General features: G+C 37.6%; 1 protein-coding gene across 1 annotated transcript in view; it reads left to right on the top strand.

The window, feature by feature from the left end:
- The window catches only part of SLC25A12 (solute carrier family 25 member 12), a 108,453-nt gene that overhangs the window by 8,277 nt on the left and 85,979 nt on the right, over window positions 1–14,197 (top strand). The window lies entirely within an intron of this gene.

Genomic DNA, 14,197 nt, shown 5'->3' with positions numbered 1-14,197 from the left:
GCCTGACTTATTTCGCTCAGCATAACACCCTCAAGGTCCATCCATGTTGCTACACATGGCCAGATTTCATTGTTTCTCATTGCCATGTAGTATTCCATGGTATAGATAAACCACATCTTCTTGATCCATTCGTCTGTTGATGGATGCTTATGCTCTAAAAATCTGAAGTTAAAAGAGGACTTCCCAGCATAAATTGAGTCGAATAAACCCCATTATAAGACATACAGAAGGGGATCTATAGTTTTCTTAGCTATACTGATTAAGGGTTCTTTAGAATATAGGAATTGAAGATGATAGCCTTTATCTTTAGTATATTAGTATTTGACATAAACTGAATAAAGTTTTCATTAAAAAAAAAAAAAAGAGTGACAAAGCACCTGGATGGATCAGTCAGTTAAGCGTCTGACTTAGGCTCAGGTCATGATCTCATGGTTCGTGAGTCCAAGCCCCGCGTTGGGCTCTGTGCTGATGGCTCAGTGCCTGGAGCCTGCTTCACCTTCTGTGTCTCCCTTTCCCTCTGCCTGTCCCCTTCTCACTTTCTGTCTCTCTCCCCCAAAAAAATAAACATTAAGAAAAAGTGTTAAGCATTTAGGGCATACTAGCACCGCAGTGAGACTTTATCCTTGAGACAGATAGAAGGATTGAAAAGTAACTGAAAAGATGAGAAAATTAGTGTTATTAAATCCCATGTTATGTTCTACTATCAATCAATATATTTTTAGTTGTCTACCATGTGCCAGCCTAGGCATTGTGCTAGGTTCTAAGCCTTTATAGAGTTGATATAGAGGAGTTCAGTGAAAGTAACTCATTCTAGGTAGAGATGAGACACTAGCAAAGCCCACATACTTAAAAAAAAAAGAAAAACTACAGAAGGTGACAAGTCTAATAAGAAAATAAACAGATGATGGGACAGACCATCATTTTTCAAGAGAGTAGTGAGTAAAGACCCCTGAGAAGGTTATACTAGAGGTGAGACTTAAAAGTGGGCAGAGAATTCCCAACAGAGGGCTCCCATGTATAAAGCCTAGATATGTGTAAGGGCCTGGTATGTTTGACAAACAGAAAGGAAGCTAGTGTGCTTGAAGCATCAGTAAGTGAGGGAGTGAATGGCTGTAAGAGATGAGGCTGAAGGAGAGCCATGTCAAGCAGAGCCTTGTTTGTAGGCCACTGAGAAGAGTTTTGATTTTTTTTAAAGAGCATTGTGGAAACCACTGAAGGTCTTTCACCTTGGAAGTGGAATAATTTACATTAAAATTTTTTAAATGTTTATTTATTTTGGGGGGCGGAGGGAAGGGAGAGAGAGAGAGAGAGCAAGGAAGAGGCAGAGAGAGAGAGGGAGAAAGAGGATCCCAAGCAGGTTCTGTGCCAAAAGCAGAGAGCCTGATGTGGGACTTGAACTCACAAACTGAACTGTGAGATCATGACCTCAGCCAAAGTCATGAGCAATCAACTGAGTCACCCAGGCGACTTTCAATTTACATTTTAAACAGATCATATTTAAATGGATTATATTGAAATGTAAACTTTCAGCAAACTGGGTGGCTCAGCTGGTTAAACATCCGACCCTTGATTTTAGCTCAGGTCATGATTACACAATCGTGAGTTCAAGCCCCATGTCAGGTTCTGTGCTGTGCCGAGCCTGCTTGGGATGCTCTTTCTTTCTCTATCTCTCTCCCTCTCCCCTACTCACACATGACTCTCTCTCTCTCTCTCAAAATAAATAAACTTTTTTTTTAAAATGTTTTATTTATTTTTAGGAGAGAGAGAGACAGCGTGAGCAGGGGAGGGTCAGAGAGAGGGAGTCACAGACTGAAACAGGCTCCAGGCTCTGAACTGGCAGTCAGCACAGAGCCTGACGCGGGGCTCGAACCCATGATCCATGAGATCATGACCTAAGCGAAAGTCGGACGCTTAACCGACTAAGCCACCCAGGCGCCCCTCAAAATAAATAAACTTAAAAAAAAAAAAGGAAATGTAAACTTCCATACTCATTCCTGTGCTTTCTTATGGATGACTGCTTTGATTAGACTGTGATTCTTCAGTTTAATTTCCTTCTGTCCATGGGGTTCTTAGAATATCTTTGAGTGGGGCCTCAACTGACTCCTTTTCATCCAGGAGACAGCAGAGTGGAGCTCTAACCTGCAAGGGTTTTGTAGTCTGGTCTGGATTTGGGTCCTTATTAGATGCCCTTTTGCTTTAGGACCTTAGTTATTTACACCAGTAAGTTTCCTTACCTAAGAAGGGATTACTATACCTAGCACATAGGGACATTGTAACGATTAAATGAGGTAATGTGTAACTGATGCCTGATACATGGAGCTTAGTTCCTTGGTCCTTTCCTTTCCTTATAAGATGGGATGACGACTTTTCTTTCATGAATAAGATCTGAGTCCCTTGTCTTTCCTAAGTAACTGTGCTGGACCTATAAAGTGACTAAGATGTTAATATGTGTTTATGATTATGTACATGTAATCAGCTAATTACTCATATTGTTGAGACATATACCTGAAGATATTTACAAATTTCCACACTCAGAAATACCACCATAAGAAGGAATTTCAAATTTGTAGCTTCTGAGAAAGGGTATAGCCATGGTCTAAGAAAGACTGTGGATGATATGTGAGTTTTCTTTGGAACCTTCAACTGCTCAGTCTGGATCAGGAAGGAATAATAGTTCAACTGTAGGCTCTGTAATACTAAGACACAGATCTGAAAAAGAGACTTAGAATTCATTCTTTATGTGTATAACTTAAAAATCATTTCCCTGTTCTGTCCAGCTCTCTTTTACTTAATATTACTGAAGTTTCTAAAGCATCATTCACTGAAATCAGTGCTACATGGCCACTATTGGGCTTTTAGAACTGTGCTATTGTTTACTTACTGAGACACTATTATGTCTCAGGCACTATTTTAATTATTTTATATAAGTCATTATAGTCAGTCCTCAAAACAACTCTTTAAGGTAGGAACCATTAACATTCTCATTTTATAGGTGAAGAAACTGAGCCCTAGAAAGGTTAAGTAACTTGCTCAAGGTTATACAGTAAATGGAAGAAACTTCCTTTATTTCCAGCAACTTGCCTTTCTAAATTAATATTTGGTGATACAGGTATGTTAGTATACATTGAATCACCTTATTATTTTTCTGTATCCTTTTAAAAACCTTTTTAATTATGGAAAATTTTAAGCCTATAAAAAGTTAGAGAAAATAGTACGATCAATTACCATATATCCATCACGCAGCTTCACCAACTCTTTTGGCTAATCTTGCTTTCTCTATATTGCAGCTGCATTGGATTATTTTGAAGCAATTCCCAGACATTGTATCACTGCATATATGAATACTTGGTATCTTGAAAAGATACTAAATGATTACTTGATAACTCTGAAATGATAACTCTGAAAAAGATACATGATGACTCTGAAAAACCATCAAACCATAATTCGATTATTTCATGTAAAAATATTCCTTAATAATGTGGATTTCCATTCAGTGTTGAAGTTTTCCTATTTGTTTCATTTTTTAAGTTGCTTTATTAAAATCACGATCCAAGATATGTTCATACATTACATTTGGTTGCCCTTTCTCTTAAATCTTTTAATATTTTCCACTCCCTACTAGGAAAAAGGTCCCTCTTTTTCTGTGACAAAAATCTTGGAATTTAATCAAGGCTTACCAACATTAAAGCATTCTGTTCCCCTAAGAGTTGCACCTTGATTGTCAAAGACATGATTTGCCCAGGCTTATAAATATATATGCTCCTTGTATGTTCCCATGGTTACTTAGGCCAAGAGATTGAAGTATTTATTTTAAGAACAATGCAAATTAATTATTCAACTTAATCTGCCCTGAGAAGCATTTTAGTTTCAGTTGTTGAATTCTCTGGGGTCATTATTTTATATCCAAGGTTTTGGGAAACTTGGAGGGGAAAATTGTTTTGGTATATCTAGTTTATTATGGTAGCTTCATTTGATTTCCGTGATTAACAAGGAGCTTATACCTCTCTGCTCTGTTAGAAATTACATTGTTTGGTAGGTGACAATAGAATTTGATATAATGGACAGTAAAAATACATATATTAAAGCAAAAAGAAAAATAAGCACATAATATTTCATGGAGGCAAGCAGAATTAGAAAGGCAGACTTTTGGAGAACTTTTTTTTGCAAAATCCAGTAGAAGGTTTTGCTTCTAGTGTATATGAAATATGTGACTGAGAGTTCTAGTTGAAATTAGATGTATAAAATTGCCTTTTCCTAAAGCATGTGTAGTTGATTTTAGTAAATATCGGAAAAATTTTGCATTACTAATTAAAATCTTTAAAAAAGTGGCCATATGTGTTAAAATTATTTTTTCATATTAAATATTATGTATAATAGATGAATTCCACACTGTACTGTTGTAACAGGGTTTGTTGTGGTCTGCTTGTTATGCTGAGTGCTTGTGTAGTGAAAGGGCATACATTCCTGACTAAATTTGGTTTCTGTTAGAAGTAAGAGCCATATAAGTGAAGGACAGCAAGAGGATTAGCTTCAGAAGCTCAGCTCTTCCATTATTCCTGTAATTCACTTTTCTATATGGGAAATGCTTTATGTTCTATATGTAGTTACTGAACTTTGTGGCATTGTCGTGTGAGAGTTACTGAAACTGGAAGGATGTTAAGATCTGAAAATGTCAGTTCATCTCAGTTGGAACAAAGTCTCAGAGCAACAGTTTGTTTTGACTCGTATTACAGCCACGTGTTGGATAAGCAGAGATGAACCTGGCTAGACCAGTTAGGACTGATTTGGTAAACCCAAGAATAGTGGAAGCCAACCCCAAGGAAACCTTGGTTTGGAGAAAGACGAGACGTTAGAACAATAACTCCTTCATGTTTGGGTAAAAGCAGAATAATTAAATAAGCAAGGAGGGAAACTTGGATCCTATGCTTTTCTGTGTTTCTAAGCACTTTAGAATAACTGCAATATTTCATTATGTGTTAGTTTTACAATTTCCAAGTACTTTGGTGTTCAAGATCTCATTTTTTCCCTCACATCAAGGCAGCTGTGTTTCTGTATCTTCTTATTAGAGAAGAAGCTCAGAGAAGGTATGTGTGTCACTCAAGAAATAACACCTAGTTAATGGCACAGGGATTAGAACTTGTTTTTAGATCCTGGTTTTGGTGTCCATCATGCCACTGTCTCTGAGCTGTTTGAGGTAGGAACTATGTTTTTGTGATCATTGCGTCTCTACTATCAGGCGTAATGTCCAACTCACAATTGGTACTTAATAAATGTTTTTAAGTGAGTGCAAAGTAACCTGGAAGATTTGATAATAGCAGATTTTTGGCTTAAAAAGGAACGCTTTTTAATATATATATTAAATATATATTTATTAAATATATATATTATTTATTTATATAATATATAATTATATATAAATATAATATATATTTATATATATATTAAATATATATTTAAATATTATATTTAAAATATAATAAATATATTACCTTGGTTTTGATGAGCATAGTTAAAAAGAAAATCCTAGATCTTCATACACTGTATACTTTTAAAAAGTAACCACCTTTCTAGTTACAGCAGATTAGAATTTTTCTTTATAACCCCTGGAAAATCTTTTAGACATAAAGTATCAAAAGATCTGTTTTTGAACTTAAATCATTTAAACAGGTAATTTGTATCATTTAGACTATTTGGGTTGTTTACTCATTCGTGTCATTAAATTAACCTTTTCCCCCCCTTACTCAAAAGAAATTTAGGGTAGTGTCAAAACTTGTTGTAAAGTCTGCTTTACAGGTAACCTGTGATATAGGTTAAAATTTGGCAAATTGTAAAGGAGTTACTACTGTTCAACTTATTCCAGTCAAGTGAGACCTTAATATGTTGATCTGTTGGCTTGACAGGCAAAACATTTGTAGATAACACGATTGCATTTGGAGCTAGAGGTATTTCTGTGTAAGTACGGTAGTGTAATTATATATATATATCTGTATGTGAAACCCTGCCATCTTTTATCAGCAATAAATGTATAAAGATTCTAATCTTTCATTAAGGTCCATTTCATTTCTCAGGCTCATAATGTCAAGACTTTTTCAAGCACATGTGAACTATACTCCATGTAAACTTAAATATTTCTGGAAATGTCAAAGCTATGTGTACTTTTATATTCAAATACTTGAATTGGATTTGGAAAAAGTTTAATCAAGAAAATAAATCATGTATTTTTGTTTGGATATGGTCAGCTACTTCTTGTCAATGTCTTTCATTTGTCCTTGACTTCCTGCCCAAGAGGGATTTACAACTGCTTAAGAGACATCTTTGAAATGGCAAATGATTAACTCTAAAGTTATTTGGAGTATGGATATAATATTTGGTTAATTTCACTTAAAGTCATTTTGTTCCTCCTTTGAAATGATAGGAACAAAATAGAAATATAATGAAACTACTAAGTTGATATATTAAATTTTTAGAATAGTTTAGCATGAGAGACCCAACACTTTGTTTTAACTTTCTTTCTATTCCTTTTAGTATGAACATGTCATTTTGATTAGCAGAAAGGGAAGGTTGCAATATGGCCACCTAGCCTTTTCTGATTTCTAGGCCTTCTGTGTCACTGTAGGCCATGTTTACTTTGTTTAAAACATTATTATCCATGGGGCGCCTGGGTGGCTTAGTTGGTTAAGCATCCGACTTTCGCTTAGGTCATGATCTCGCAGTTCGTGGGTTCGAGCCCCGCGTCGGGCTCTGTGCTGACTGCCAGCTCAGAGCCTGGAGCCTGCTTCAGTCTGTGACTCCCTCTCTCTCTGACCCTCCCCGGCTCACGCTGTCTCTTTCTCTCTCTCCTAGAAATAAATAAAACATTAAAAAATTAAAAAAAAAACAAAAAGCATTATTATTCAGCAATTAAAATAAGCATTGAAAATAATGAAACTTGTTTAAAATAAACAAGTCATTCTTATTTTAAAAGTATTTTTAAAATATACTTTTTGTTTAAATAAATCGCTTGTTTTTGAGGTACCTGCTTTGCTTTGTTAACATAATACCTACAATGTTTTAGCATCTTGACTGACTGAGGGTAGATTCTAGTTTCTGTTCTACACTGCCTCTTCTGTCTGTTCAGGCAGCTGACTTACTGACATTGCCAAGTAATTGTCTGTAATTTAATGAGTTAATTAGTTAACTGTCTCCTGGAGAAGTCAAGTACTGACTCCTTATGGATGAGAACACTTTTTCCCCCCCTCTGAGCTATACTTTATCTTTCAGTTAAAATCAAGTTAAAATAGAGTAGGAGAGTTGGGGAAAACATTAGCAAAATACCTCAGGGTAATTGATTCTCTGGCATCATTTATAACCTCAGATACTGGCAAAGCCTGTTCCAGTACTTGTCAACAAAAGCATTTGTTTTCCTTGTTGGCTGCTGTGTCAGTGGTTTGTGCTAAGGCTATTTCCTGATGGTTTTAAAGTCAAGAATGTTGGGAAATCCTGGTGATTCTGTAGGTACACACACACAGAGAGAGAGAGAGAGAGAGAGAGAGAGAGAGAGAGAGTGTGTGTGTGTGTGTGTGTGTGTGTGTGTGTGTGTGTGTAGTCCTGGCAGTCAAAAGTCAGGTACTAGTATTAGACACTATGTGGCAAAAATAAATGGAGAACTAGCGGCCACATTTTGTTAATACTAATTGAAATGTTTTCATATTCTCTCTTTTGAGAATTGACATCTGATTAAAGAAAGCAAGCAGCACTCAAACAGTTGTGATGAGAACAAAGATCTCCATAACCCAACTCCATAACCCAAATAAAATAAAATTTTATTTTGCAGTTTGTATTTAGTTCTTCCTTCTTTTAAATTTCTCTTAAGAGTCAGTCCAGGATTCCTTGTCAAAAGATGTGAGCATTCTTACAGTTCTTTATATATGATATGCATCTATCTATATCTGTATTTATCTATAGCTAAATTGCTTTTCAGCAAAACCAAAATTGAAAAAAAGTAACATCTACAGAATAGCGTTAATAGTAAATGTTATCATTTGTCTAAAAAAGAGAAATGGGTAAGTATTCATGCATGTTTACATGTGTATACATTAGCATGTATATGCATATATATCATATATATATAATCATTTATGCATAAAGCATATCTGGAAGAACATACAAGAAATTGATGGCCTCTGGGGCATGTGGGTGGCTCACTTGGCTGGGAGTCTGACTTTGGCTCAGGTCATGATCTTATGGTTTGTGGGTTCAAGCCCTGCATTGGGCTCCCTGCTATTAGCACAGAGCCTGCTTCAGATCCTCTGTCCCCCTCTCTCTCATGTACTCTCTCTCTCTTTCTCAAAAATAAAATAATCATGAAAAAAACCCCAGAAATTGATTGCCATTAGAGTAGGAAATTAAGTACCTGGAGACAGAGCTCAGAGGAAGACTTTTCACTGTATACCCTTTTGTACATTTTAAATTAAAAAAATTTTTTTTAATTTTTAGAGAGAGCACAAGAGAGGGGAGAGGAGCAGAGGGGGAGAGAGAATCTTAAGCAGGCTCCATACTCAGCACAGAGCCTGACTAGGGGCTCAATTCCACAACTCTGGGATCATGACCTGGGCTGAAATCAAGAGTCAGGCGTTCCCCTGACTGAACCACCAGAGTGCCCCTGAATTTTTTAAAAAATGTTTGTTTATTTTGAAAGAGAGGGAGAGGGAGGGGCAGAGAGGGAGAGATAGAAAAGCCCAAGCAGGCTCCACACTGTCAGTGCAGGGCCCAGCGCAGGGGTTGAACTCACAAACCATAAGGCGATGACTTGAGCCAAAACCAAGAGTCAGATGCTTAACTGACTGAGCTACCCAGGTGCCCCAGCGTTCTTTTTGAATTTTGAATGGTATGACTGTAACACTATTAAAATCACCTTTATTTTTTATTTTATTTTATTTTTTTAAATATTTTTATTTATTTCTAGGAGAGAGAGAGAGACAGTGTGAGAAGGGGAGGGTCAGAGAGAGAGGGAGATACAGACTCTGAAATAGGCTCCAGGCTCCGAGCTGGCAGTCAGCACAGAGCCCGACACGGGGCTCGAACCCACGAACCACGAGATCATGACCTAAGCGAAAGTCGGACGCTTAACAGACTAAGCCACCCAGGTGCCCCTAAAATCACCTTTAAAAAGCCATTAGCAAGGGGTGAAAGTACCCATTATTTTTTCATTTGCACTCCTACCACCTTGGTTCAGGCCTCATCCCCTTTCACCTGGATCTTCATTAGCTGACACTTGGTCTCCCTGCCCCAGTCAGTTTCCATCTTCTCCAAACCATCTTTTACATTGCCACAAGAGAGAGCACAGTTCAGATCATGTCTCTGTCCTCTAAAACTTCTGGTGGTGTCCCATGACCTGTGGAATGGAGTTCAGACTTCAACTTAACATTCAGAGTCTTCTATCATTTGATCTCACACTGCCTTTGCCTTTTCCATTTTTTTAATATAAGAATATTGTTAGTTTATTTATTAAATAAAATCAGTAACCTGTGTATCCATAGCAAAAGTACACCATAGTAGAATAAAATGTATGCTTTTATTATGCTCAACACTGATAAATCAAAGAAGGCATAAATGTTCTTTTATTTATTTTTTAAATATTTTATTGTCAAGTTGGTTTCCATATAACACCCGGTGCTCATCCCCACCAGTGCCCTCCCCCATGCCCATCACCCCCCTTCCCCTCCCCACACCCCATCTGCCCTCAGTTTGTTCTCGGCATTCAAGAGTCTCTCATGGTTTGCCTCCTTCCCTCTCCCCCACTATTTTTCCCCTTCTTCTCCCCCATGGTCCTCAGTTAAGTTCCTCCTAATCCTCCTACACGTGCAAACATATGGTATTTGTCCTTCTCTGCCTGACTTATTTCTCTCAGCATAATACCCTCAAGTTCCATCCGTGTTGCTACACATGGCCAGATTTCATTGTTTCTCATTGCCATGTAGTATTCCATGGTATAGATAAACCACATCTTCTTGATCCATTCATCAGTTGATGGACTTTTCCATTTCAACTTACATGTATCTTTGCTTTGTTGTTGTTTAGTTTATTTATTTTGAGAGAGAGACAAAGAGAGAGCATGAGCGGAGGAAGGACAAACAGAGAGGGGGGAGAAAGAATCCCAAGCAGGCTCTGTGCCGTCAGTGAGGAGCCTGATGCTGGGCTCGATCCCATGAACCGTGAGATTATGACCTGAGCTCAAATCAAGATTAGGATGCTTAACTGACTGAGCCACACAGTTGCCCCTGCTTCGTTTCTTTGTATACTCTCCATTAACATTTATCTCTCCAGCTAGCTCTCTCCCTCAAAAAAGGAAAAAAAAATTATTTTAAAATCTCTGTATTCTTTTTTTTTTTTTCCTTTTTTTTTTTTTTTTTTTTTTAAACCTTGAAGGCCCTTTCTGGCTGTTCCAGTTAAAATAAAATTTTACTTTCAAGGCCTAATCTGAATGTACTTTTTCCTGCTGCAGCCGCATCCCACCTGCCCTTAGAATAAGCCATTTCTCTTTGGATCCTATAGTACATTTCCCATACCACTGTTTGGCACTCATATTCTAGTGAGTTATTGACTTGTTAGTGTCTTTAAGTTCTATTTTTAGACTTCCTTATGTGGCTTCCTCTTTCCAGTTGAAGTAGTCTTCCTGACATTGTACCTTTCCCCACTCCTGCCTGTTCTTAATTCTGTGGTTTTCTGATCTTGGTAAAACATGTCAGATTATGAAAAACATTGAAGAACACATAATAGAAGAAGTAGTTGACAGTAATTGGTAGAATTCATTCTTATTAGTACTAATACCATACAGTTTATTTTTTCTTTATCCTATATTTGCATACCTGTTTGTTTTGAAATGTCAAAAATTATTTAGTCTTCATTTTATTTTTATTTTTATTTTTTTGGTTAAAAAATTTTTTTAATGTTATATTTATTTCTGAGAGAGAGAGGGAGAGACAACATGAGCAGAGGAGGGTCAGAGAGAGAGGAAGACCAAGAATCTGAAACAGGCTCCAGGCTCTGAGCTGGCTGTCAGCACAGAGCCTGATGTGGGGCTCGAACCCACAAACGTGAGATCATGACCTGAGCCAAAGTTGGACGCTTAACTGACTGAGCCACCCAGGTGCCCCTAGTCTTCATTTTATAGATGTGATATATCTAGAAGTCTGGGAAGGGAGTGGAGTTGTTGAAGGACTCAGAGAGTTAGTGGTAAAGCCGGGTCTTAAATTTAGGACCATTTCAGCAATGACTTTTATAGCATGTAGAGTGAACATGACTTTATCTTGGGGTGATATTTGTTAGGTGCTTTGGGTAGTACAAGTTAGTAAAAATATGTCTACCTTGGGCTACTTCATCTGCAGGCTGATCAAGCATTTGCTATCATAGCCTCTGTGGGGTTTTGTAGCATATGAGAAAGGAAACATTTTTTATTTAACTCTCTCCTTGTTGAAAGAGCTGGTTGCTTGGTTTAGTCAGATTCACAAATGAGAACATTTGAAATGCTCAACCAAAAAGCAAACCAACTGTGATCCTTCTCATCCTTATTTCCCAGAAGCAACCATTTTGTTTTTTTTTTTATGAATATAATTTGTTATCCCATTGGCTTACACACAACACCCAGTGCTCATCCCAACAAGTGCCCCCGTCAATGCCCATCACCCACTTTCCCCTCTCCCCCCTCATGAACCCTCAGTTTGTTCTCAGTATTTGAGAGTCTCTAGTGGTTTGCCCCGCTCCCTCTCTGTTTGTAACTATTTTTTCCCCTTCCCTTCCCTTCTATTAAGTTTCTCAAGAGTCACCACGAGTGAAAACCTATATCTGTCTCTGACTGACTTATTTCACTCAGCATAATACCTTCCAGTTCCATGCACACTCCTGCAAATGGCATGATTTCATTTGTTCTCATTGCCAAGTAGTATTCCAATGTATATATAAACCACGTCTTCTTTATCCATTTATCAGTTGATGGACATTTAGGTTTTTTCCATAATTTAGCTATTATTGAAAGTGCTGCTGTAAACATTGGGGTACATGTGCCCTTATGCATCAGCACTCCTGTATCCAGCTATTGCTGGGTTGTAGGGTAGTTTTATTTTTAATTTTTTGAGGAACCTCCACACTGTAGTCCAGAGTAGCTGTACTAATTTGCATTCCCACCAATAGTGCAAAAGGGTTCCCATTTCTCTACATCCTTGCCAGCATCTGTAGTTTCCTGATTTGTTCATGTTTACCACTCTGACTGGTGTGAGGTGTTATCTCAGTGTGCCTTTGATTTGTATTTGCCTGATGATGAGTGATGTTGAACATCTTTTCATGTGTCTGTTGGCCATCTGGATGTCCTCTTTGGAAAAGTGTCTATTTCTTCACTGGATTATTTGTCTTTTGCCCATTTCTTCACTGGATTATTTGTCTTTTGTGTGTTGAGTTTGGTAAGTTCTTTATAGATTTTGGATACTAGCCCTTTATCTGATACAGAACATTTCTGATTCTTAGCTGTTTATTTGGTATTTTCCTTCATATTTCTATACTGCTATTTCTAGACATTATTGACTTTCTATGAGAGATGAGGACTTCCTTATACTACTTCCTTCTCCATTCCTCTCAGTATGTTTGTCATTGTTATGAAATTAATATCTGGTATCTACATTATTATGACTATGAGTACTGTTTATCTGATCCAAGTCATGTATTTCCTATTTTTATGCAAGAAAAATACTTTTTCATAATTTACTTTCTCATAGTGTTAAAAATTATCTAACTTTTCATTTACTTAGCAATTTGTGTACCTCATACCAATTCATTAATTTAACAGATATTTACTGAGTGCTGGGGTGCCTGAGTGGCTCAGTCAGTTAAACATCTGACCTTTGATTTTGGCTCAGGTCATGAGATCAAGCCACGCATTGGGTGTGCACTGTGCAGGGAGCCTACTTGGGATTCTCTCTCTCCTCTCTCTGCCCCTCCATCCATCTCTCTCTCTCTCTCTCTGTCTCTGTGTCTCTTTGTGTTTAAAAAAAAAATATTTACTAAAAAAAAAATGTTTATTGAGTGCCTGCTGTGTGGCAAGCATTATTCTTGATACTTGGGATACATCAATGAACAAACTAGACAAAGGTTCCTTCCTTTGTTGGGAGATAGACAGTAAACATAATAAAGAAGTAAAATGCATAGTGTGTTAGAAAGTGATAGGTGCCAAGGGGGAAGAAGGCAATGTAGGGGGGATGGATTGGGAATAGAGGTGCAGGCATGGGTTGTAATACTAAATAGGGTTATAAGAGTAGATCTCATTGAGAAGCTGACATTTGAACAAAGGTTCATTCTCCTTCCAATGTTATTTTTCATGTAGCCAGTGCCTTGGATAATCTGACATTCCATTTTTCCCAGTGGCTTTCCTTCCTGGAGCCCTTCATCTGCTTCCTGCCAGGACTATGTACTCTAGAGGCCTACAGCACAATTGTTGTCTTGGGATTTCTCCTGGCCTCTTTCCTGGATTGGATCATCTGATTTCTCTATCCCACTTGGTTCATGCCCTCTTTTCATTGGAGCAAATTCTCCTATAGCTTCCTGAGAAGGTACATGACAGGAGAAAAAGTATTGAGAACATGAATATCTCAAAGGACTTTTAACCTACTCTTATAGTTGATTGAAAGTTTGGCTCAGTTTAGAATTTTAGGCTGGAAATCATTTACCTTAGAGTTTTTAAGGCCTTACTGCATTGTCTTCAAGCTTTCAGTGTTTATGTTGAGGAAGCATTAATGCCCATGATTCATAATTCTTTTTTTTTTTTAATATTTTTATTTATTTCTAGGAGAGAGAGAGAGAGACAGCGCAAGCAGGGGAGGGTCAGAGAGAGAGGGAGACACAGACTCTGAAACAGGCTCCAGGCTCCGAGCTGGCAGCCAGCACAGAGCCCGATGCGGGGCTCAAACCCACGAACCGCGAGATCATGACCTAAGCGAAAGTCGGACGCCCAACCGACTAAGCCACCCAGGCGCCCCCCATAATTCTTTTTGAGTAACCTTTTTTCTCTCTGAGAACTTTTAGGATTTTCTCTTCATACTGGTGGTCTGTAAATTTTATGATGATGGGCCATGGCCTGGTGTGGGGTTTTGTTTCATTTGTTTTTACTGTATTGAGCTTGGCACTTAATAAGCCCTTGTATTCTTCAATTCTGGGAAATTTTCTGATGTTA

Source organism: Hyaena hyaena, unplaced genomic scaffold (assembly GCF_003009895.1).
Source record: "Hyaena hyaena isolate Hyena2069 unplaced genomic scaffold, ASM300989v1 scaffold_154, whole genome shotgun sequence".
NCBI lineage: Eukaryota > Metazoa > Chordata > Mammalia > Carnivora > Hyaenidae > Hyaena > Hyaena hyaena.
This window is presented reverse-complemented; position numbering and strand designations above follow the sequence as displayed.